The sequence below is a fragment of the Mauremys reevesii genome, linkage group 1 (assembly GCF_016161935.1).
Source record: "Mauremys reevesii isolate NIE-2019 linkage group 1, ASM1616193v1, whole genome shotgun sequence".
Lineage (NCBI taxonomy): Eukaryota > Metazoa > Chordata > Testudines > Geoemydidae > Mauremys > Mauremys reevesii.
The window spans coordinates 256,642,303-256,665,164 of NC_052623.1; the positions used below are offsets into that span (position 1 = coordinate 256,642,303).

At 43.8% G+C, this 22,862-nt stretch overlaps 1 protein-coding gene across 3 annotated transcripts in view; it reads right to left on the minus strand.

Annotated features, from left to right (window-relative positions):
* PTN (pleiotrophin) overlaps nucleotides 1–22,862 on the minus strand; it is a 116,590-nt gene that overhangs the window by 92,386 nt on the left and 1,342 nt on the right. Inside the window, exon 1 of one of the 3 annotated variants that reach the window (XM_039521004.1) lies at nucleotides 7,730–7,748. The exons of the other annotated variants lie outside the window; for them this stretch is intronic. The gene's annotated coding sequence lies outside the window, so the exon portion shown is untranslated. Of the gene's footprint in view, nucleotides 1–7,729; nucleotides 7,749–22,862 lie in introns of those variants that run through there. 3 annotated transcript variants of the gene reach the window in all.

A 22,862-nucleotide genomic window follows, 5' to 3' on the forward strand; every position in this document is an offset into this window, starting at 1 on the left:
CTTCATGAGCCATGACATTAAGGGGTAGGCTGGGTCCCCAAGGATAACTCTAGGCATTTCAACATCCCCAACGGTTATAATAATATATTATTAATTATTATTATTATCATTATATTTTCTGGTCTGGGAAGAAAGTCCCTTCCTGCAGCTTTTGAAACCGATTAGAGTTCCTGAAGATGAGAGTGTCATGTACCTTTCCTGGCCATCCCACATTGATGTTGGTGAAACATCCCTTGTGATCCACCAGTGCTTGCAGCACCATTGAAAAGTACCCCTTTCGGTTTATGTACTCACTGGCTTGGTGCTTCAGTGCCAAGATAGGGATATGGTTCCACCTATCGCCCCACCACAGTTAGGGAATCCCATTGCAGAAAAGCCATCCACTATGGCCTGCACATTTCCCAGAGTCATTACCCTTAATATCAGCAGCTCTTTGATTGCATTGGCTACTTGGATCACAGCAGCCCCCACATTAGATTTGCCCACTCCAAATTGATGCCCGACTGACTGGTAGCTGGCTGGCATTGCAAGCTTCCACAGAGCTATCGCCACTCGCTTCTCAACTGTGAGGGCTGCTCTCATTTTGGTATTCTGGTGCTTCAGGGCAGGGGAAAGCAAGTCACGAAGTTCCATGAAAGTGCCCTTACGCATGTGAAAGTTTCGCAGCCACTGGGAATTGTCCCATACCTGCAACACTATGTGGTCCCACCAGTCTGTGCATGTTTCCCAGGCCCAGAATCGGAGTTCCATGGCATGAACCTGCCCCATTAACACCATGATGTGCACATTGCTGGGGCCCGTACTTTGTGAGAAGTCTATGTCCCTGTCTATGTCCTCATCACTCTCGTCATCGCGCTGCCATCGCCTCCTCGCCTGGTTTCGCTTTTGCAGGTTCTGGTTCTGCATATACTGCAGGATAATGCACGTGGTGTTTACAGCACTCATAATTGCCATGGTGATCTGAGCAGGCTCCATGTTCCCAGTGCTATGGCGTCTGCACTGAAAAAAGGTGCAAAACGATTGTCTGCCATTGATCTGATGGAGGGAGGGGCGACTGACGACATGGCTTACAGGGAATTAAAATCAACAGAGGGGTGGCTTTGCATCAAGGAGAAACACAAACAACTGTCACACAGAATGGCCCCCTCAAGGATTGAACTCAAAACCCTGGATTTAACAGGCCGTTGATTTCACGGCAGGATGGGGGAAGCAAATGAATACTACACAAATCTGGCCTATTTCTTGTTTTAATCCACTCCATCTATCTTATACATGGCAGCAGACGGTGCAGTACAACTGCAAGCCATCGTCATCTCCTGGGTGCTCGGCAGAAGATGCTGCATTACAATTGCTAGCCATCATCATCTCCTGGCTGCTCGCCAGAAGACGGTGAAGTATGACTGGGGAATGACCTGGCTGAGTCACTCCCATGTCTGCCCAGGTGCCCCGATCGACCTCACCGAGGTCGGCTAAAAGAACACCCAGGAGTACAATGATGATGCCTACCAGTCATAATGCACTATCTGCTGCCAAAAGGCAATGAGCTGCTGCTGTGTAGCAATGCAGTCCCACGTCTGCCAGCACCCAGGAGACATACAGTGATGGTGAGCTGAGTGGGCTCCATGCTTGCCATGGTATGGTGTCTGCATAGGTAACCCAGTAAAAAAGGCCCAAAACAATTGTCTTCCGTTGCTTTCATGGAGGGAGGGGGGGGGGCCCAACGACATGTACCCGGAACCACCCGCGACCCTGTTTTTGCCCCATCAGGCATTGGGATCTCAACCTAAAATTCCAATGGGTGGCGGAGACTGCGGGAACTGTGGAATAGCTACCCACAGCGCAACTCTCCGGAAGCCGATGCTAGCCTCAGTACTGTGGATGCAGTCCGCCGACTTAATGCACTTAGAGCATTTTGTGTGGGGACACACACAATTGACTGTATAAAAATGATTTCTAAAAAAATGACTTCTATAAATTCGACCTAATTTTGTAGTGTAGACATACCCTTACTTATGTGCACTAGCTCTAGATTAATAGATTCATAGATTTTAAGGCCAGAAGTGTCCATTTTTGTCTTCTAGTCTGACCTCCTGCATAATACTGACTGCAGAATTTCATCCAGCCATTCCTCTGTGTTCTAGAGCAAATTGGGGGAGGGATAGCTCAGTGGTTTGCACATTGGCCTGCTAAACCCAGGGTTGTGAGTTCAATCTCTAAGGGGACCACCTAAGGATCTAGGGCAAAATCAGTACTTGGTCCTGCTAGTGAAAGCAGGAGGCTGGACTTAATGACCCTTTCAGGGTCCCTTCTAGCTCTGTGAGATAGGTATATCTTCATATTAAAATAAAAATCCTTTAGAAAGATTTCCAGTCTTGATATAAAGACTTCAAGGGATGAAAATCCACAACATCCCTTGGTAAGTTGTTCCAATGGTGGATTACCTGCAATGTTAAAAACGTACACCTTATTTTCAGTTTGAGTTTATCTAGCTTCATCTTCCACCCATCAGATTTTGTTATGCTATGTCTGCTAGATTGAAGAGCTGTCTATTATCAGAAATCTTCTTCCCGTGTAGGTACCTACAGATCATGATCAAGCTGGCGCTTAACCTCCTCTTCGATAAACTAAATAAATTGAGCTGCTTAAATCTCTCACTGTAATGCAGGTTCTTCCAGAACTCAGATCATTCTTGTAGCTCTTTTCTGAAACTTTGCCAATTTTTCAGTGTCCTTTTTGAACCAGAATTGTTTTGAGTTAATCTCATTTGAGATTTCTAGGACAAGACATTTTTAAAATAAGACATGGGGAAAATGCTAGAAGAATTTTCAAAATATGATTAACACTTGTTTTCTGAGTCCCTTTTTTCTGCACTACATCTAGTATCAGGGCCGGCTCCAGACCACAGCGCGCCAAGCACGCGCTAGGGGCGGCATTTTGCCGGGAGGGCGGCAGGCGGTTCCGGCGGACCTCCCGCAGGCATGACTGCGGAGGGTCCGCTGGTCCCGCAGCTCCGGTGGACCTCCCGCAGAAATGCCTGCGGAGGGTCCGCTGGTCCCGCAGCTCCGGTGGAGCATCCGCAGGCATGCCTGCGGGAGGTCCACCAGAGCCGCGGGCCCCGCGGACCTCCCGCAGGCACATCTGCAGGAGGTCCACCCTGCTTGGGGTGGCGGAATTCCTAGAGCCGCCCCTGTCTAGTATGGACAAAAACATTGGGCGCAATCTGCAGGTCTGGCTGAAATGTGTTCAGTGCAGAACTCAAGAGGGGTGGGAGGACAAAGGTGGCCATAGCTTCCCTGATCCCTGGGTTGCCAGGAGCCAATTTGGCCATCAATGCAAATTTAAGCAAGCTCAGGGCTGCTCTAACTTCTATCAACTAGTAACAGCCCAAGGGACAGTTATGCCAGCTAGGACTCACCAGAGTGCTGTCATACTCCAGCCACACCCCTTCACCTAGCCATACCCACAGCAAATGGAGTGGAGAGTGGTAGTAGATGGCATAAAGCCAGCTACACAAATACTTTTCCACCTAGAGACTCCCGCAAGTAAGGACAATCCTGAGGTGTTTGGATAGAGTAAGTTTATGGGGCCTGTGGACTGTCAGACAAACAGGGGCCAAACTGTAGACCAGAATGTGGCTCCATTTCTACAGGTCACAAATACAAGATGCAAAAATCTGAGATGAAAAGGACCTATTCTGAGAATTTTAGAAGGGGTGATGCAAAAAGCAGATGGATGAAGCTGAGACTTACTTCCCACTGTCTATGAAGAGAATACTGCATCTTCATAATTTAGCTGAAGAAAAAAGAGGTGATAGAAGTATTATAATAAATTATAAAGGCTGAACTAGATGCTCCGCTTTAGCTTTTCCTAGAATACAAGAAAAAACATATTCAATTAAATTAACAGGCAGAATGTGGAAAAAAGTCCAAGGAAATAATTATACATTGTGTAAAATAAGTAAACTATGGAACTCAGTGCATCAGGATATTACTGAAGTAAATAGTATAATACAAGGATTTTTGACCTAGGGGTTGCAATCATACTGCCCTTCCAATATTGCCAAATGGGACATGGCCCTAGCTAGATCAGGCTCCAGGTATTTCCCTATAGAGAAATGGTTGAGAATGCAGCTGTCAAAAATCAGAAAGTCCATCCTGCAGGAAATTTGTTTATTTCTACATAAATTTTTGCATCAGATTGGGATGAAAACTCAAACCATCAAAAAATGTTGCTGAATGCAAAGTTCTGGAAATATTTTGATTCAGAAATGTCTAAATGTTTTGACTTTCCCAAATTGAACTGTTTTGTTTTGTTTTGAATCAGTTCAACCTCAATCTCTGTCTCTATTACAGAATAGCCCAGCCAGGAAAGGGCTAAGGAAGTATCCTCATTTCACGATCTGAGAGAGGCAAAGGAAAAGCCTTTGGGGCTCTGTCTTGGTCAGGAGAATTACTTTGTCTCTTTGTGTGTGTTTGAACTATAAATTGAGCCCTAAGGCAAGGCCCTGAAATGGCCATGGACATGGTTCTTTCCCGGGCTGGTGAGACATTCAAATAGCTGACAGTCTCCCTGAGCTGCCATGGTGCCTCATGGGAGTTAGAATTAGGGCTGTGCAGGAAACAGAATTTCTGTTAACTCCATGATTTTGAAATTTGCTTTCATTCCAAATTGGAACAAACAAACAAACAAAAATTGAAACTTACTATGAAACTAAGTTTTTTGGGGGAAAAATTTTCCATTTTGATAAAATAAAAATGTTTCATTCCAATTTTAAGGAGGTATTTTATTTTATTTATAATGTAAAATAGAATTCAAAATGAAAAAGTTGCTTTGAAACAAAAAAAAATCAGTGTTCCTATCTAATAAAGGTCAAAATGCAAAGTTTCAACATAATTGAAATGCTTGCTTTCAATTTTTTTAAAATGAAATTTCATCAGAAACATGCAAATTTTTACAAAAGTTTTGATTTGGATGAAACGCTGTTTTGATGTAAAAATATTCCATTGAAAAATGTTCAACCAGCTCTAGTTCAGGTGCCTCAGCCCTCATTCTTCTCTGTAGGCGGGGCTTCCTGTCTGGACTACATCTCTCATGATGCACCATGGTCATGGAACTCCCATGGTGTACAGCAGCAGGTCAATCAGAGGGAAGACTGCAGTGAATCATGAGAGATGTAGTTCAGACAGGAAGCCTGTCCCAGAAAGGAGAAAATTGGCACATGTAGCCCCCAAACTACAACTCTCATGACACACTATAGCACCTTAGGCAGACTCAGAATAACATTGAACTGACACAAATATTTCAGTATTTCCCAATGAAAAAATAAAAATAATGTCTATCAAAAACAAAAGAACATTTTGATAGAAAATTTCCTAATTGTGATGCTTCCCAGGCTTGTGAGACACCTCACTGCCACCTGCCCTTAGCATGACGAGGCCTTGTCTGTGCCTCCCAGTCAGGGCCGGCTTTAGGACGTGTGGGGCCCGATTCGAAAGAGCTGCCACCGAAATGCCACCGAAGACAGCAGCAGCGATTGAACTGCCGCCGAAGATAGAGGCAGCAATTTGGCGGCAGCTCAATTGGTTGCTGCTGTTTCCGGCAGCACTTCAGCGGAGGATCCTTCCTCGGCAGCAGTTGTCTTCCGGGGCTTTACCTTGCAGGGTCCCTCTTCCAGACGCTGTGGGACCCTCTTAGGCGTGGGGCCTGATACACAGGAATCAGGGGAATTAGTCTAAAGCCAGCCCTGCTTCCAGTGGTCAGCTCCCTGACTCCACCAGCCACAGTCAATACAAGCACTTCCCTTTCAGCCTATGTAGGCTCTACCACTATGTTGGTGATAGATAGATTCCAACCTCCCAGGCCTCCAACCAGCCCCCTCAAGTGTCCAGCCCACTGAACATTCACAGAATTCATAGATCTGCTACTCTCAAAGAACAGTACACACCAGCGTATCAGTTTCAAGATCACCATTACACTTAACACATTGAGCACTTAGATTTGTTTATAGAGAAAGCAAGTTTAAGTTTATCTAACAAAGAACAGAGATTTGATAAGAAGCAAGTAGAATTAATGGAAACAAATGGTTACATATAAAATAAAATCATAACAAGCATTCTAGAACCTAAACGTAACTAACAAGATACCCGCTTTTTGCCTCTAACTGCTGCTTTTACTTTGTTGTTTAGCCACTTTGGCACTTTTTTGGTCCTCCTACTATTTTTTTTAATTCGGGGTATACATTTAAATTGAGCCTCTATGATGGAGGTGTTAAAAAGTTTCCATGCAGCTTGCAGGGATTCCACTTTTGGCACCGTATCTTTTAAATTCTGTTTAACTAACTTATTCATTTTTGCGTAGTTCCCTTTTCTGAAATTAATGACCATGGTGGGCTGCTTTGGTGTTTCTTCTCCCACACATACACACAGAGGGTTGTTAAATGTTATTATGTTATGGTCAATATTACCAAGCAGTTCAGCTATATTACCTCTTGACCAGATCCTTTGCTCCACTTAGGACTAAATCAAGAATTGCCTCTCCGCTTGTGGGTTCCAGGACTAGCTGCTCCAAGAAGGAGTCATTTAAGGTGCCAAGAAACTTTATCTCTGCATCCCATCCTGAGGTAATATGTGCCCAGTGAATATGGGGATAGTTGAAATCCCCCATTATTATTTTATTTGTGTAGCCTCTCTAATTTCCCTGAGCATTTCACAGTCACTATCACCATCCTGGTCAGCAGGTCAGAAGTATATCCCTACTGCTATATTCTAATTCATGTGTGGATTTACTATCCATAGAGCTCCTATGGTACAGTTTGTTTCAATTAAGATTTTTACTTCATTTCACTCTATACCTTTTTTCACAAATAATACCACTCCCCCCACCATCAGCACAACCTGTTCTGTCCTTTCTATATATTTTGTACCCTAGTATTACTGTGTCCCATTGATTATCCTCATTCCTCCAAGTTTCTATTATACCTATTATATCACTATCCTCATTTAATACAAAGCATTCAAGTTAACCCATCTTAGTATTTAGACTTCTAGCATTTGTACATAAGTACTTAAAGAAATGTCACTTTTTAGCTGTCTGCCATTATGTGATGCAACTGAATGGGACTCTTTTTCATTTGACTGTTCCTCATCAGATCCTACCTGTATTTTATCTTCCATCCTCCCCTCCTTATTTGGATATGGAGAATCTCCATTAATAGGTCCTCCCATAAGGGATGTCTCTGTCTGAACCACATGATCCTCCATACCTGTCGGCTTTCTCCCAGCCCTTAGATTAAAAACTAAGGTCTGGGGGAAAGCCAACATGTGCGAAGGATGACAGAGTGTCTCTCTGCACCCCTAGACTGGTCCTTTGCTCTTCACTTGTATGCAACACACACACACACACACACACACACACACACACACACACAGAGTTCATCTCTTCCTGTTAATTTCTTCTCCTGAAGTTCCTGCAGTCTCTTTATTAGAATTTGACTCAGTATGCAAATAGAATTCCACTATAAGACACACAATACACAGTAGTCAACCAAGGACATAAGTGTCTCTTCCCCCGTGTCTAATATAATCTGTCTTTAGGCATCCCACCTCCGGGTGGCTTCCCTTTAACTTCAGGCTTTAAGAACATATTTTCATATATATAACTGCTTACATATTATCCACACATATATGATTATAAAGATCAACATGACACAGGTTTTCACTAGAGAACTCACATGACACTGTTTGGTGAACAAGAATGTAAATAGCAGATCAGGTATCTCAGACAGGGGATCCCTTTATGCACTCCTGTTCCCTTTGCCAGCTGGCATCAGCCACCTCTTTGTTCAAAACCACTGATCTAGTAAAAATCCAAAATAAGATTAGAACTTTACTGCATATGTGAGAAGTGTCAATCTAAAGAAGAGATTGGCTTGTCATTTACAAGATGTTTTATGCAACTGGGAATTCTAAAGTAAAGTGGAATCTTTATGTTATACCTCTTTACCCAGAATGCTTTTCCAGTTCATTGATATTTCACATCATTGCTGATGTCTGGGATCTGGGAACAAAGTAGGAGAGTGGGACATACATTTGTGTACACCTCATTCTTTTCCACGCACAAATGAACACTCTCCATAGCATTTCTAAAAAATACTTCTAATCCACACACCCTACAATTTACATACAAAATCAGTGGTTTCTAATTATAGGAATACTTCCTAGTCTATATAATCATAAATAATTTAAACTAAATTACAGTACATGTCAATTAAATGAACAAAGAACATTTTGTAATGCATTATACTTTTTTTCCCCTCATTTGGTTGTATGGTAATTTTCAAATTTCAGTAATTCTCAATAACTCTCCCTGTCAGTGCAAATTAGTGAGGTTAGTGGAGTTCTACTGTGTTGTCTGTACATTAATATATATATATATATTTATATATATATATTTTAAAAATTCAGGATAATTTTTCACATCACTCTGCCTATAAAGCCAGGAAAATTAGTGGCCATCAGTCCAACTGCACAAGACTCAGAAGGAGCATAAAACTTCTAAAGTAAATAAAAGAGCTTTTCTATACAAACAGTATATTATATTTATATATGATCAAAAAAGGAGGAAGGTATTTTGTATTTTTCTGGTTTTCCTCATTTTTTGCAAAAGTTTGAAATTTTTCTTCTTTTGACCAGCTCCATCATATGAAAAAAAAAACCAGGGAGAAAAATAAAATCACAGACTTTGAAATGTTCCCATTTATTTTTCTAATTTCAACCAGCTGTACTAAACACATGCCACCTTTAAGTGTAGCATTTCAGCCCCTTTCAGGGCTAAAAGCAAATATTGATCACACTGGAAAGCTGGGAATCTCTACTTGGTATCGGTATAAAGATCCTGCTTTTATCCCATTCCCTGTAGGAGTGTGATATATCAGACTTAATCATGACATTTTTAGATGCAAAAAAGTTGTAAGTCACCTATGGACAGACAAAATTCTAGAGTGGGGGAGGGAGGAAAATCCACATTTACAGGGAGAAGAGGAAAATATTTCTCTGACAGATGGAATTTTTTAAATAAATGGACCACTGGAAGCTACTGTGAGGTTTGGAATGCTAGAATAAGTCCAGGGGGAGATAGTAAGTCAGGCAATCAAAAGTCCATGATAAATTCATTTATCTCATTGCTCTGAAATTTATCACAGGAATTTCTGTGGTGGGGGGTGTGTGTGTATGTATCTATCTAGCTATATCTATCTATATATTATTGTGACAGTCTATACCATTATGTTCACCACTTTTGCAAGACTATGATAAATTTTCCACAAAGCATGCCTTGTGAAGCATCATTTGAAAAGTCAAACTGCTGAATATTATTGTCCTGGTAAAATGTGTGTGACAACACTGTATGTAAAGCTACAAGAGTCTATTGTATAACATTGTTATAACATGCTCTAAGGTTAAGAAAAGCAGGTCCAAACCCATTTTTCAGAGACAAAGTCACACTCCAATCAGGTGCTAAAGGACTATCACATGCTTAAGCAACCATTCACCAGCAGAGGGAAGGTGTAAACAAGAAATTTACTTTCCATCACAGGGATGGTTCAAACCACATGTCCACATGAGACTTTTTTGTCACCATGATTCAGCAAGGATGTTGCTGGCACAAGAAGTTGAATTATAAAGAGGGAAGAAAAGGCTTGACTCCACTCCTCTTCCCATTTTTCTGCTCATGACATCAATGAATAAAACTGAAGGACACTGAACTAAGGGGGAGGGGTCCCAAGCTGAAAGGAGACCCAGCCTGTGAAACTTACTGCGGTGTATGGTGAGGAAAACCTTCACTTTGAATTCTGTTAGCTTGTTAAGTTAGGTATTAGCTTGTGTTTTACTCTTTTATTTTCTTTTGTAACCAATCCTGACTTTTATGCATCATGACTTTAATCACTTAAACCATATCTTTCTGTAGTTAATAAACTTATCTTATTGTTTTATCTTAACCAGTGTGTTTGGATTAAAGTGTGTAGGAAACTCCATTTGGGATAAGAAGTCTGGTGCATTATCATCTTCCTTTAATAAAATGACAGACTTTCTATGAGCTTGCACTGTTCTGAAGAGTACTGAGCAGTACAAGATGCACATTTCTGGGGAGACAAGACTGGGACTAGTAATTTACGGGTGTCTCCCTGTATGTAATTCATGAGTGACTGGTCAGAGTGCTCGTGTATTTATCTGGAAGTGAATTTGCATGCTGAAGGCTGTTGGAACAGATCAGGAATGGCTACTCTGACAGAAAAGCAGTGCAAAAGGCACCCCAGGCTAGAGAGTTAAGGGGACACCACTGTTCGACAGTCCAGATTGTACCCTAGGTAACATCACACACACAAATATATAAACTAAAGGTATGTGTACACTGCAATCAGGAGATGCAATTGCAGCAGGTGTAGACAGACCTGAACCAGCTTTGATCTAGCTACAGTAGAACCTCAGAGTTATGAACACCTCAGGAATGGAGGTTGTTCATAACTCAGAGCCACCATAATATTTTGTTCATTCAAAAGTTTACAACTGAACCTTGGATTAATAAAGCTTTGAAACTTTACTATGCAGAAGAAAAATGCTGCTTTTAACCATCTTTTTTTAATGAAAAAAGCACGGAAACAGTCTCCTTACCTTGTCAAATCTTTTTTTTTTTAATTTTCCCTTCTTTTTTAGTCGTTTGTGTTTAACACATTACTGTAGCGTATTTGCCTTTTTTTTTTTTTTTGGTCTCTGCTGCTGCCTGATTGTGTACTTCTGGTTCCAAATGAAGGGTTGACTGGTCAGTTCGTAACTCTGGTGTTCGTATCTCTGAGGTTCTACTGTATATCAAAGCTAGCTTGAGTCACACTAGCAGTGAAGCTGCAGCAGGACAAGTCGCAGCCCTCTGAGCATGTACACAGGGTCATCAGCGGGCAGAGCTAGACCGTGCAGCTGCCTGGGTTGCCGCAGTTTCACTGCTATTGTTACTCAAGCTAGCTTAAATCTAGCTAGATCAAAGGTAGCTCAGGTATGTCTACATTTGCTGAAATCACATCTCTTGTTTGCTGTGTACATGTATCCTTTGAGTAGTGCCATTGGCTTCTGTGGAATAACTCACAGTGCACAAAGTTATGATTAGGGGTCTGGAGCACATGACTTATGAGGAGAGGCTGAGGGAACTGGGATTGTTTAGTCTGCAGAAGAGAAGGATGAGGGGGGATTTGATAGCTGCTTTCAACTACCTGAAAGGGGGTTCCAAAGAGGATGGATCTAGACCAGGGGTCGGCAACCTTTCAGAAGCGGTGTGCTGAGTCTTCATTTATTCAATCTAATTTAAGGTTTTGCATGCCGGTAATACATTTTAATGTTTTTTAGAAGGTCTCTATAAGTCTATATATTATATAACTAAACTAGTGTTGTATTGTAAAATAAACAAGGTTTTCAAAATGTTTAAGAAGCGTCATTTAAAATGAAATTAAAATTTTGATCTTACGCCGCCGGCCCACTCAGCCCGCTGCTGGTCTGGGGTTCTGTTCACCTAGGCCGGCAGCGGGCTGAGCGAGGCCTGCGGCCAGGACACCGGCTGGCAAGGGTCCATCAGCCAGAACCCCAGACCAGCAATGGACTGTGCGGGACCGGCAGCCAGGACCCAGAGGGCTGGGGGCGGGCTGGAGTCAGGGCTGGGGGTGTCAGGGCAGAGCGGGGGGCTAGGTATGGGTGGGGGTGCCAGAGTCAGGGCTAGGGTTGGTGGGGATGAAGGAGTCAAGCAGAGGGCTGGGTGTGTATGAGGGAGGTACAGGGCTCAGGGCAGGAGCCTGGGGGGTGTGCGGGGCTCAGGGCAGAGGGCGTGGTGTGTGTGTGTGTGTGTGTGTGTGTGTGTGTGTGTGTGTGTGTGTGTGTGTGTTGGGGGGGGTCAGGGCTCAGGGGAGAGGGTTGGGTGACTGCCCCCCGAAGAACTCCCAACCCCGCTGCTCCTTGGCCCCTGACTGCCCCCGCCGGGGACCCCTGCCCCCAACTGTCCACCTGGACCCCACCCCCTATCTAAGCCTCCCTGTTCCCTGTCCCCGGACTGGACCCTACCCCCTACCTGTCCCCTGACTGCCCCGACCCTTATCCACACCCCCATTCCCAAACAGACCCCCAGGACTCCCATGCCCCATCCAACCGCTCCCCGCCCCCTGACAGGACCCCCAGAATTCCCAACCCATCCAACCCCCCCACTTCCTGCTTGCCCCAACCCCTCTCCACACCCCTGCCTCCTGACAGGACCCCCAGAATTTCCAACTCATACAACCCCCCCAGCTCCTTGTCCCCGGACCACCCTCCAGAGACCCCCACCCTAACTGCCCCTCCCAGGACCCTCCTTGCTCCCGGTCCCCTGACTGCCCTGACCCCTATCTGCCCCCTCACAAACCCCGGGACTCCCATGCCCTATCCAACCCCCCACCCCGCTCCCTGACTGCCCCCTCCAGAGACCTCCGCCCCTAGCCACCACCCGCACCCCGGATCCCACCTCCCCATCCAACCCATCCTGCTCCCTGTCCCCTGACTGCCCCCACCCCTTATCCAACACCCCCAGCCCTGGGCCCTTTACCTTGAGGCTCCAAGCAGAGCCAGACACACTACCCCATGGGAGATCACAGCCCTGGTCCTCAAAGTGCTGCGCGCAGCGGCGGCAGAGCTCCAGTTGAGCAGGGAGCGTGTCTGCCTCCCCGCAGAGCCAAATGCTGCCCCACGGGAGCGCGCAGGGGGGCATGGCTCCAGGGGAGGAGGGAGCGTTTCTGCCTCCCCATGGAGCCAAACGCTGCCCCGTGGGAGCGTGCAGCCCCAACCCCCAGAGCGCTGCACGCGGCAGCAAGGCTCCAGGGGAGAGGAGAAGGCGGGGGAGGGGCCGGCGGCTTGCCGTGCCCGGAGAGTGGGGCCATTTGCCCACCCCGTGTGCACGGCTATGCTTCTGCTCCCTGCCCCCGCGGGGGGAGCGGAGAGCAGAGGAGAGTGGGCCGGGCTGGGCAGGATTTTTAATGGCATTCTGGAGTCCCGGCAGGCTCCAGCGTGCCATTAAAAATTGGCTTGCGTGCCGTCTTTGGCACGCGTGCCATAGGTTGCCAACCCCTGATCTAGACTGTTCTCAGTGGTACCTGATGACAGAACAAGGAGTAATGGTCTCAAGTTGCAGTGGGGGAGGTTTAGGTTGGATATTAGGAAAAACTTTTTCACTAGGAGGGTGGTGAAGCACTGGAATGGGTTACCTAGGGAGGTGGCGGAATCTCCTTCCTTAGAGGTTTTTAAGGTCAGGCTTGACAAAGCCCTGGCTGGGATGAGTTAGTTGGAGTTGGTCCTGCTTTGAGCAGGGGGTTGGACTAGATGACCTCCTGAGGTCCCTTCCAACCCTGATATTCTATGATTCTAAGTTAACCACATGCATAAACCTTTGCACAACTCTGGCCTAAGTTTGGACAGAGGTGAAGAAGAGAGAGTTCCTTAACACCCACTGCACACACACACTACATCTCCACTTGGAGCTAGGAATGTGGTGCCCAACTCAAGTAGACATACTTGTGCTAATTTTCATTGAGCTAGTGCATTAAAAATAGTAGTATAACTACAGTAGTACAGTCAGTGATGAGCAGTGTCACAGGCTAGCTGCCTTGAGTACAAACCAGACCACACCCACAGCTCCAAGTGTACATGTAGCCACAAACACCTACAACCATCTGTTATACATCCAGGACAGTTTAGTACAAGGGTTCTCAAACTGGGGGTTGTGCTCCCTCAGGGGGTCGTAAGATTATTATGTGAGGAATCACAAGCTGTCAGCATCCACCCCAAACCCTGCTTTGCCTTCACCATTTATAATCGTAGGTGCTGGTACTAGGAGTGCAGTGGGTGCTGCCACACCTCCTGGCTTGAAGAGGTTTCCATTATATACAGTGTTTACAGTTTGGTTCAATGGCTCTCAGCATCCAGACTATAAAAATTGTTCCAGCACCCCAGTTTATAATAGTTTTAAATAAAAAAAGTGTTTTTGATTTATAAGGGAGGTCATACTCAGAGGCTTGCTGTGTGAAAGGGGTCACCATTGCATAAGTTTGAGAATCACTGCTTTAGTGCAAAACTCAGAACAAACTCAAAATAAACATACAGGTCCAGTGGCACAAAGGGAGCAACCCCTCTCCTTCCCCCACAGCTGAATATTCCTGGGGCTTGGGGAAGTCCCCATTAGGCACAGATTCACCTGCTACACCACCCCATACTCAATGCAGTTCATTCTCCTTGTTGCAATCCACAGCTGGGGGATGATCTCGCTGGACTTGTTACCAGCTGGCAGATTTTACAGCAACCCCCAGTCTCCTGTAAGCTCTGCCAGGGTGTGGCCTATATAAACTTGGCCAGAGAACCAGGGAACTGTAATGGCTCCCTAGTGGTTTCCCCTCCCTACTGAATAAGTGAGACTAGAATGGAGCCCACAATGAAGAGTGTATTATTTACCAACAGCAAAGGAACACTCTATAAGCAATGGAAAAACAATGTCTGCCAAGTAATCACTTTACTTAAGCAAACATCTCTTATGAAGATTAGCAAAAACATCTGACAACACACGAGTTAGACAAAAAATATGGACCAAAGAGACCATGTTGCAAAATAAAGATTAGGCAAGCATGATGCAATGAGGCTCCCTGAATCAAATCTTTCTCTGCCTCTGAATGCCTCTAAAGGCACTGAAAATTATAGCCATTGGCTTGGAGGGAAACTGTAGTAGTAGTTTTTTTCTTCTTCCATCCCATTGTATGCTCAGCTGCACCCGGGTAGGCTGCTAATAGAAGCAAGAGACTCACACACAAACAAAAACATCATTGTGACCTCTGGGAATGCAGCAATCCAAACAAACAAGCCAGTCAGATAGCACAAGCCACTGGGAGGCAATCAGAGCATCTCAGAGGCCTTTCCCCAACACCAGAAGGGAAGCTGATTCACTAGGATGGCAAATGCAGCTTTTTCCTGGAAAAGCAAAGGAAAAACCATGCTGGGCAGGCAGAGTAAGAAGCTTATAATATTTCTTTTTATTTGAGGGAAGACAGTTTCTGGATTAGTATTTCTTATGATTCTAACTGAAGAGAGAGACAATTTCTGTCCTATCAGCATAATGGAGAACAACAGGAATGGAAGCATTTCTTTAGTTAGGAGAAGATTCTGATAGTTGTGTTCACTCTGAGTTGTACCTCACTTTGCAAGTAGTCCCATTGCAATTAATGGAACAATTTGCAGTACAAAGTAAGGGTGCCAGAATGGCATTTTCCCTGTTTGCTATCAAGCTATGAAGCACTATTACAATCGTAACTTATTTTGAATAAAACAAAGGGGAATGGTGTCCTTTCAGAGTTATGGTCTGACTCCGGCTGTCCTTGCTCAGGCAAAGCTTACCCTTACTTCAATGAGAGCTTTGCCTGAGTAAGAACTACAGGATTTGGTCCTAGATTAATATTTATTTCCACCAGGGAGGGGAGTGGGGAATAATTCTGAATGAGTGTTGGTAGCCATATTGACACTGAACCAGAGGTTCTTAGTTCAAGTGTCCCAAAGCAGGATATATACTTGTACCCAGTGCTGACTCTGCAGTGCTGTGATACTGCTAGGAAGGCATTGAATTATTAGAGATGCCATCCTTCTGGGAAGACATTCCCAAATCCCTTCATGTTTCATTTCTAATGGGAGATAAAGATCCCATGGCACTGTCTGAAAAAATTCTATGATAAACCCAGTGTGTGTATAATGAACAACATGCCCCGTTTAACAAACCAGGGTCAGGGAATTCTAAGAAAGAATGTCTGGGCAGAGGGGCAGCTTGGGACTCTTCACACACACATCCTTATCTATATGTATTTTGTGTGTTGTGGAACTAAGATATGTGTCATTCATGACTCCGATAACTTTGTATATTGTAGCTTTTTTTTACTCCTTTCAACTGTTTTTTTTTGTCATTTTAGATTTTAAGAGTTTGAAGCCAGGGTTTGTACCTCCATATATCTTTGCACAGTAACTAGCATCTTTAGGGTACTTCTGCAATAGACGTAATAATAATGTCCCACGCTGTGAGATCATTATTGCTGAGTGCACGGTGGCTCCTAGATTTTCACTGTGCAACCAGCATCTAATTAATTGCATTCTATAGCACTTCAGAATACCTGAAGTATGAAAGATATAAAACCCAGTCTGTGTGATTATTGTACAGTTTAAATGCTACCTGACTGATGTGTCTGGAGATCATCTTAAAACAACAGGTAGGCAAAGCAATCTCAAAGTGCTCGTAACACTACGATGAACAAAACCAAAACACAAGACAGGGCTCACTATAAAAAGCATTATGCCTATCATTGCTTGAAATTGAACTGACCAAGCTTTCGGGTGGCTTAGACAGATTTAGGAGTGTTATTTTAAACCAAGTAATGAGATGTGGTACACTGATTTCCACAACCATTGCACTGTGTGTCTTTTGTCTATATTTGGTAATTCCCCCTCTTCCTCCTTCCCATCCCACCCAGCACCTGGATAACATGATGAAGAACAGGATTACATGTTTTGCAACCTCCTCACCCCATTACCCCAGGACCTCACTGAGCTCTGGAATTTATGTGGGGATCAGAGGTAGATTCTGTCCCTTAGAAAGCAGTCAGACCTTGGAGGGGAGCCTATCCTCTGTTCCAAAATGTACACTGAGGCTATGTCTACACACCAACTGGACACCCACAGCTGGCCTGTACCAACCGACTTGTGTTTATGAGGCTCAGGCTGCAGAGCTGTTTCATTGCTCTTTGTACTTCCAGCTTGGGTCCTTTCTATCACTCAAGGGTAAGACACTGCTGAACACTTCAGTGCACTGAACAAGTCTTATGACATCAAGGTTATACATCCTCAGTACTGGCTATAATAAAGTGTTGGCACCAAGAGGAACTTTACCTTTTCCATACTGAAAAGGCTCTTGAAACTTGAGAACGACTGAAATACACTAATGAATCGGACACTACAGAAGCAGCTTCTCTGCCAACTCAGAGCTAATAAAAATATAAACAGCAGATTCCATACAGATTGCCAACTATTACTTCATTAGCTAGGTAATTCTCATAGTAAAGATGCTGGGATCAAAGATGATGATGACGTCACATTGGGTACCACCTCAGCTTCATACAAGATCAAATGTTTACAGTGCTCATCTAAAAAATCCAAATGTAGTTGCCTTCAGCTTGAAACCCACTGCCCTAGCCATGCTACTGACCCCAATTATAATGATTGTTTGAGACCCCGCAATGATATTCTATGTTCACAAGCAGCCACTGTCTAGTGGTAAATGTTTAGATACAATTCTGCTGGTTATCTGAATCTCTCCTCCTTCATTCTTTGTTATTAGTGCATGTACTAATAATGGTGGGTGCCTTTATATAAAATCAGGATCTCATTTTCTAAGAGTTGGTCTACTTCTGCTAACAGTACTTAGTCTTCGTCTGAAGTCATTATTACTTTCTAGTAGTGAAAAACAACAATTATTTCTAAATCATTTAAAATTGTTAAGAATGAAACAGCGACAATTCCACTATCAGCCGTCAGTGCAATGCTCAAGGCAGACAGGGGAACAGGACACTGGTTATGGTGGAGAAGACTCTCTTGGTCTTGATGGTCTAATGTCCTATATTATTTATTACATTTGGAAAGAAATAAAAAATTCATTGCGGGAAACTGTTCTATAGTTAATCTAAAGACTATGATGAATGAATGCTAGCAATTTATTCTATGGCGCTAAAATACTAATTCCATCATTTTGTGGCTAACAAATCCACCCCCAGTGCCTGGTGACTTTGGTTGCACTGTATTTCCTGAGACATCCTCCACTTTCCACTCAGTTACTAGGCACTTGGTGGTGGACAATGCACTGCTGGGACTGCTACTGGCACAAGTAACTAGAATAGATCTCTCTCTCCCCACGAAGTTTATGTCACCATGAGAGCTATTGCTTCTAACAAATTGTTTGACCACTGCCACCTTGTAAGCCAGAGTAGCAATATTTCTCTAGTAATAATGTGCAAATTGATATGGGCGGTTATTTTACTAAAAGGCACATTTTACATACCATAGCTCCAGGGCCAGTGCAACCATTTAGGCGACCTAGGTGGTCGCCTAGGGCACTAGGATTTGGGGGGCGGCATTTTCTTCGGCAGTGACTGCGGCGGCCAGATCTTCAGCCGCACCAGTCGCCGCCGGCATTTAGGCGGAGGGAGCTGGGGCAGGGGAGCGCGGGGATGGCTGCCTGCAGCAAGTAAGGGGGGGACGGCACGCAGGGGAACTCCCCGCCCCAGCTCACCCCTGCTCCGCCTCCTCCCCGAGCACGCCGTCGCTGCTTCACTTCTCCCGCCTCCCAGGCTTGCGGCGCCAATCAGCTTAGGCACCGCAAGCCTGGTAGGCAGGAGAAGTGAAGCAGCGACAGCGTGTTCGGGGTGGAGGTGGAGCAGGGGTGAGCTGGGGCGCGGGAGGGTGCCTCAGGGCAGAGGGTGGGGAGCTGCCGCAGGGGGGAGCGCCTCAGGGCAGGGGCTCGGGGATGGCGCAAGGTGGAAGTTTTGCCTAGGGCACGAAACATCCTTGCACCGGCCCTGCATAGCTCACTCCTGTACTTTTTTACCCCATTTTGGGCTTACTCTGAATAAAGCTTTTTATATAAGACTTCAGTTGAAATAAGGCTCTTGCATTCTGGCTCCTCCCAAGTCCTCTGAAATCCACTTTAAATATCTTATAATACATACTTCCCTACTTCAACCTAAACAGCTCTACAGAGAAGGAACACTCTACGTACTAACATTCAGAAAGCCACAATTGAGAAGATTTTCAAAAATATCTACATGATAGCAGCCATCAGGGATTTGGCATTTTTTAAAAATGTTATCCTTTGTGCCCACATGATGCTAAATTGCCCAAACTAATCTAAAATATGGATTCTTCTGCTTATCTCAAAACATCTGTTGCCTAAGCCATATCTGAAATTCATTGTTGCTTTTGACTATGCAACCAGGGCTATTAGGCAAGGCTTAACAAGCACTAACTAATAATATGAGGATATGGATATAAATTAGAAATGCACACCCTAAATGGCTCTGACAGTTTCACTAAATATACACAGCAACACGGAATGATATTCCTGCTGTCAGATGTCAATATCTAGCTAGAAGCTTGATGGCACCATGGAAACTCGGACACATGAAAGTGTGGTATTGATTGGATGGAAAATGAGGCTGCAGTTTAAGTTTGAGGCTACTCAGCATGCTAAGAATTGTGAATAATTTGCAACATTAACTCCCTGTGAACAAGGCAGTCCAAAGAGGATAAATCAGAGACAACTATACTAGGTATATGGATTGACCAAGTGCAGGTCACTCTAAGCATATGAAGAGCAGTGTGTATATGTTACAGTGACCTGGTTTGAACCCAGGACAGCATTTTAAATGGTTTATTATGAAGAGGCTTGACACATATATAGATTTCCTCAGTTAAAGCCCTGATGAAACCTCTAAGAGAAAAATGCTTTCGATGCACCAGTCAGCAAAAGGCCGCAAATATTGAAGTGGAGATTAGTCACAGACCTGCTCCCATAGAAAACACCACAAGTTTATGGAGAATATATGCAAGGGAGGTGGCCTGTGGAGGAAGACAAGGTTTATGAGGAAAGCAAGTTCCATCCACAGTAACTCAGTGTTGCATTGTAATGCTCTATATAAGTGATAACCCCACTAAGGCACTGCACAAATGTTTTAAAATATAACAGAGTGTGTGTCACTCTCACGCAGAAAGGACAGTTCTTCTATGAGAGTACTTCGATCTAACAGACTCCAGCAAGACTAAGAGAAGGGAGATCAGATCTAGTTGTGACATAATTTGGTGGAGGTGATGCTGCTGGAAGTCAGACAGCACCTCCCACAAGTCAATCAAGAAAGTGCCTACATTAGTGATGAAGGCCTCCCTTGTCTGTACCATTTACCATAGAGGGAAGGGAGATGCTACTGACTAAAATAAAAAAAAAAAAAATGTATCCCTTTGTAAAAGACACAAACTGAAGCCAGTGACAAATTTGCCTCCCACCCTTCTGTCCAAGTGCCTGCTCCAAAGCCCACTAAAGACAAAGGGAGTCTTTCCTTTTTCTTCAGTGAGTGCTGGATAAGGTCCCAATTACTAAGGAACTTAGTCCAGAGAGACACCAACTTTCTACTTGTCCCTCCACACATACTTGCCCATATAGATGGTCATTAAGTTATGCACAGCTTTTTCCTTCTAGCTGGATAACTTTTCCTTTCCCCTTCATCAAACTTACAACAACAAATAAACAGCTTTATCATGTCACAAATTACATATTACCTTTTCTGGGGGAAAGTTTCCCTTTGGATCATTTCTGTTGATTGATATTTCAGTGTTGTTGCGCGTTGGGGGGGGGAATCCGGTGTTTATAATAGATGATAAAAGTAAAACTCCCATTGTACAGCAGCTATCATGCAACATTCAAAAGGTACATAAAAACAACGGTCTCCTTAGAATAGCCTGCACCTACAAGCATACCTGTTCCCTCAATCCATTAGCTACCCCAAAAGCTGAACTTTGCAACAGGCTCAGAACAATACCAAACTGAAGCTGTGATTGAACAATGGAAAGGTAGCAAGTTTCAGAGCTGAAGAACCTTTGGCTAAAATGTCCTTCCACTTGCTCCTCTGACTTAAAGTAAGCTGGATCTAGTTAGAACCCACTCCTCTGGCCACAGTTGTAAGGGTATTGCATAGGGAAAAAGCATAATATACACAATTCCACACTGCTTATAAACAAGATCAAGCAGACATGGTCACAGGAGGCTTAATTCCTGGTGGAATTTAAGCTTTAGAACATTCCACAAATGTATTATTCATTCATCTCCTTGTGATATCAAAAACTGAGAAGTAGAGTAAACCTCAGGTAGAGCGCAAGCAACAGGAGCAGATGAACTTTTAATGAAGTGAAAAGATTCCCTTTGCATGTAAATAGCCCTAATATATATAAGGAGGAAGACAAATAAATGACAGAAACCAATATGACATATCAGCAGAATTATCTCTAAACTCAATGGGAGAAGCTATTCTCTCACTTAGAAGTCAATGGTGTTACTTTGTATTTATACCAGTCTCACTGACAGCAGAGTTTGGCCCAGTTTTCCCAACCCCTCCCCCGCAGGCCTTTAAAACAAGATTTAAAACAAACTAGCAATAACAATTCTATAACTGATCCAGCAGCACCTGCTGGAGTTACTTATTTTAGCGGCAGTAAAGTAAGGGTCAACTATTACTCTAGGATAAGCAGGTTAACCCCCATTACAGTCAAACAGCGTTATGTGCTTATCAGAGCATAGAGTTTGGCCCTAAGTCTCTGGGATCAAAGTGAAAACATTGCTGGCACCGTAGAACCATAGGGCTGGAAGGGATCTTGAGAGGTCATCTAGGCCAGTCCCCTGCACTCATGGCAGGACTAAGTATTACTAGACCATCTCTGACAGGTGTTTGTCTAACCTGCTCTTAAAAATCCCCAGTGGAGATTCCACAACTGCCATAGGCAATTTATTCCAGTGTTTAACCACCTTGACAGTTAGGAAGTTTTTCCTAATGTCCAACCTAAACCTCCCTTGTTGCAATTTAAGCCCATTGCTTCTAGTCCGATTCTCAGAGGTTAAGAAGAACAATCTCTTTTTTAAAACCTAACTGTTTTGTACTCTGTCCTCTCTCTCTCTTCTCTCTCTTTTCTAAACAAAAACAATTTTCAATTTTCCCTTTTTCCTCATAGGTCATGTTTTTTTTTTTTTTTTTTTTTTTTTCAGAGAGAGTTTCTCTAGTCTTCTTAAAAAGCTCCAAAGAGTAAAAACCTTTTATAGATAAACTTTATGTGCTTCTCTCTCAGTTTCTTTGAAACTTCACCAATCGATGAGAGTGGAAATTTCCTTCCACATCATTCACGGCGGGGGCATTCATTCTACATCAGCTCATGCAAAAACGTCTGTGTTCTATAAAGCAACAAAGAATCCTGTGGCACCTTATAGACTAACAGACTCTTGCAGCATGAGCTGTGGGTGAATATGACATCTTGCATCTGAAAACTGTTGTTATGTCCTCTCTCTGTTAGTCTATCTCTTTGTTGCTACGATCCAGACTAACACGGCTACCCAATTCTGATGTTTCAATCTTCCCTCATAGGTCATGTTTTCTAGACCTTTAATCATTTTTGTTGCTCTTCTCTGGACTTCCTCCAATTTGTCCACATATTTCTTGAAATGTGGTGCCCAGAACTGGACACAATACTCCAATTGAGATCTAATCAGTACAGAGTAGAGAGGAAGAATTACTTCTCGTGTCTTGCTTACAACACTCCTACTAATACATCCCAAAATTATGTTTGCTTTTTTTGCAACAGTGTAACACTTTTGACTCAGATTTAGCTTGTGGTCCACTATGACCCCCAGATCCCTTTCCACAGTTCTCCTTCCTAGGCAGTGATTTCCCATTTTGTATGTGTGCAACTGATTGTTCCTTCCTAAGTGGAGCACTTTGCATTTGTCCTTATTGAATTTTATCCTATTTATGTCAGACCATTTCTCCAGTTTGTCCATATCATTTTGAATTATAATCCTATCCTCCAAAGCACTTGCACCCCCTCCCAGCTTGGTATTGTCCACAAACTTTATAAGTGTACTCTAGTCTGTATGCCATGATCTAAATCATTGATGAAGATATTGAACAGCATGGGACAGAGAACTGATCCCTGCGGGACCCCAGGTAAGAGGGGCATCCATAGCGGGTTGCC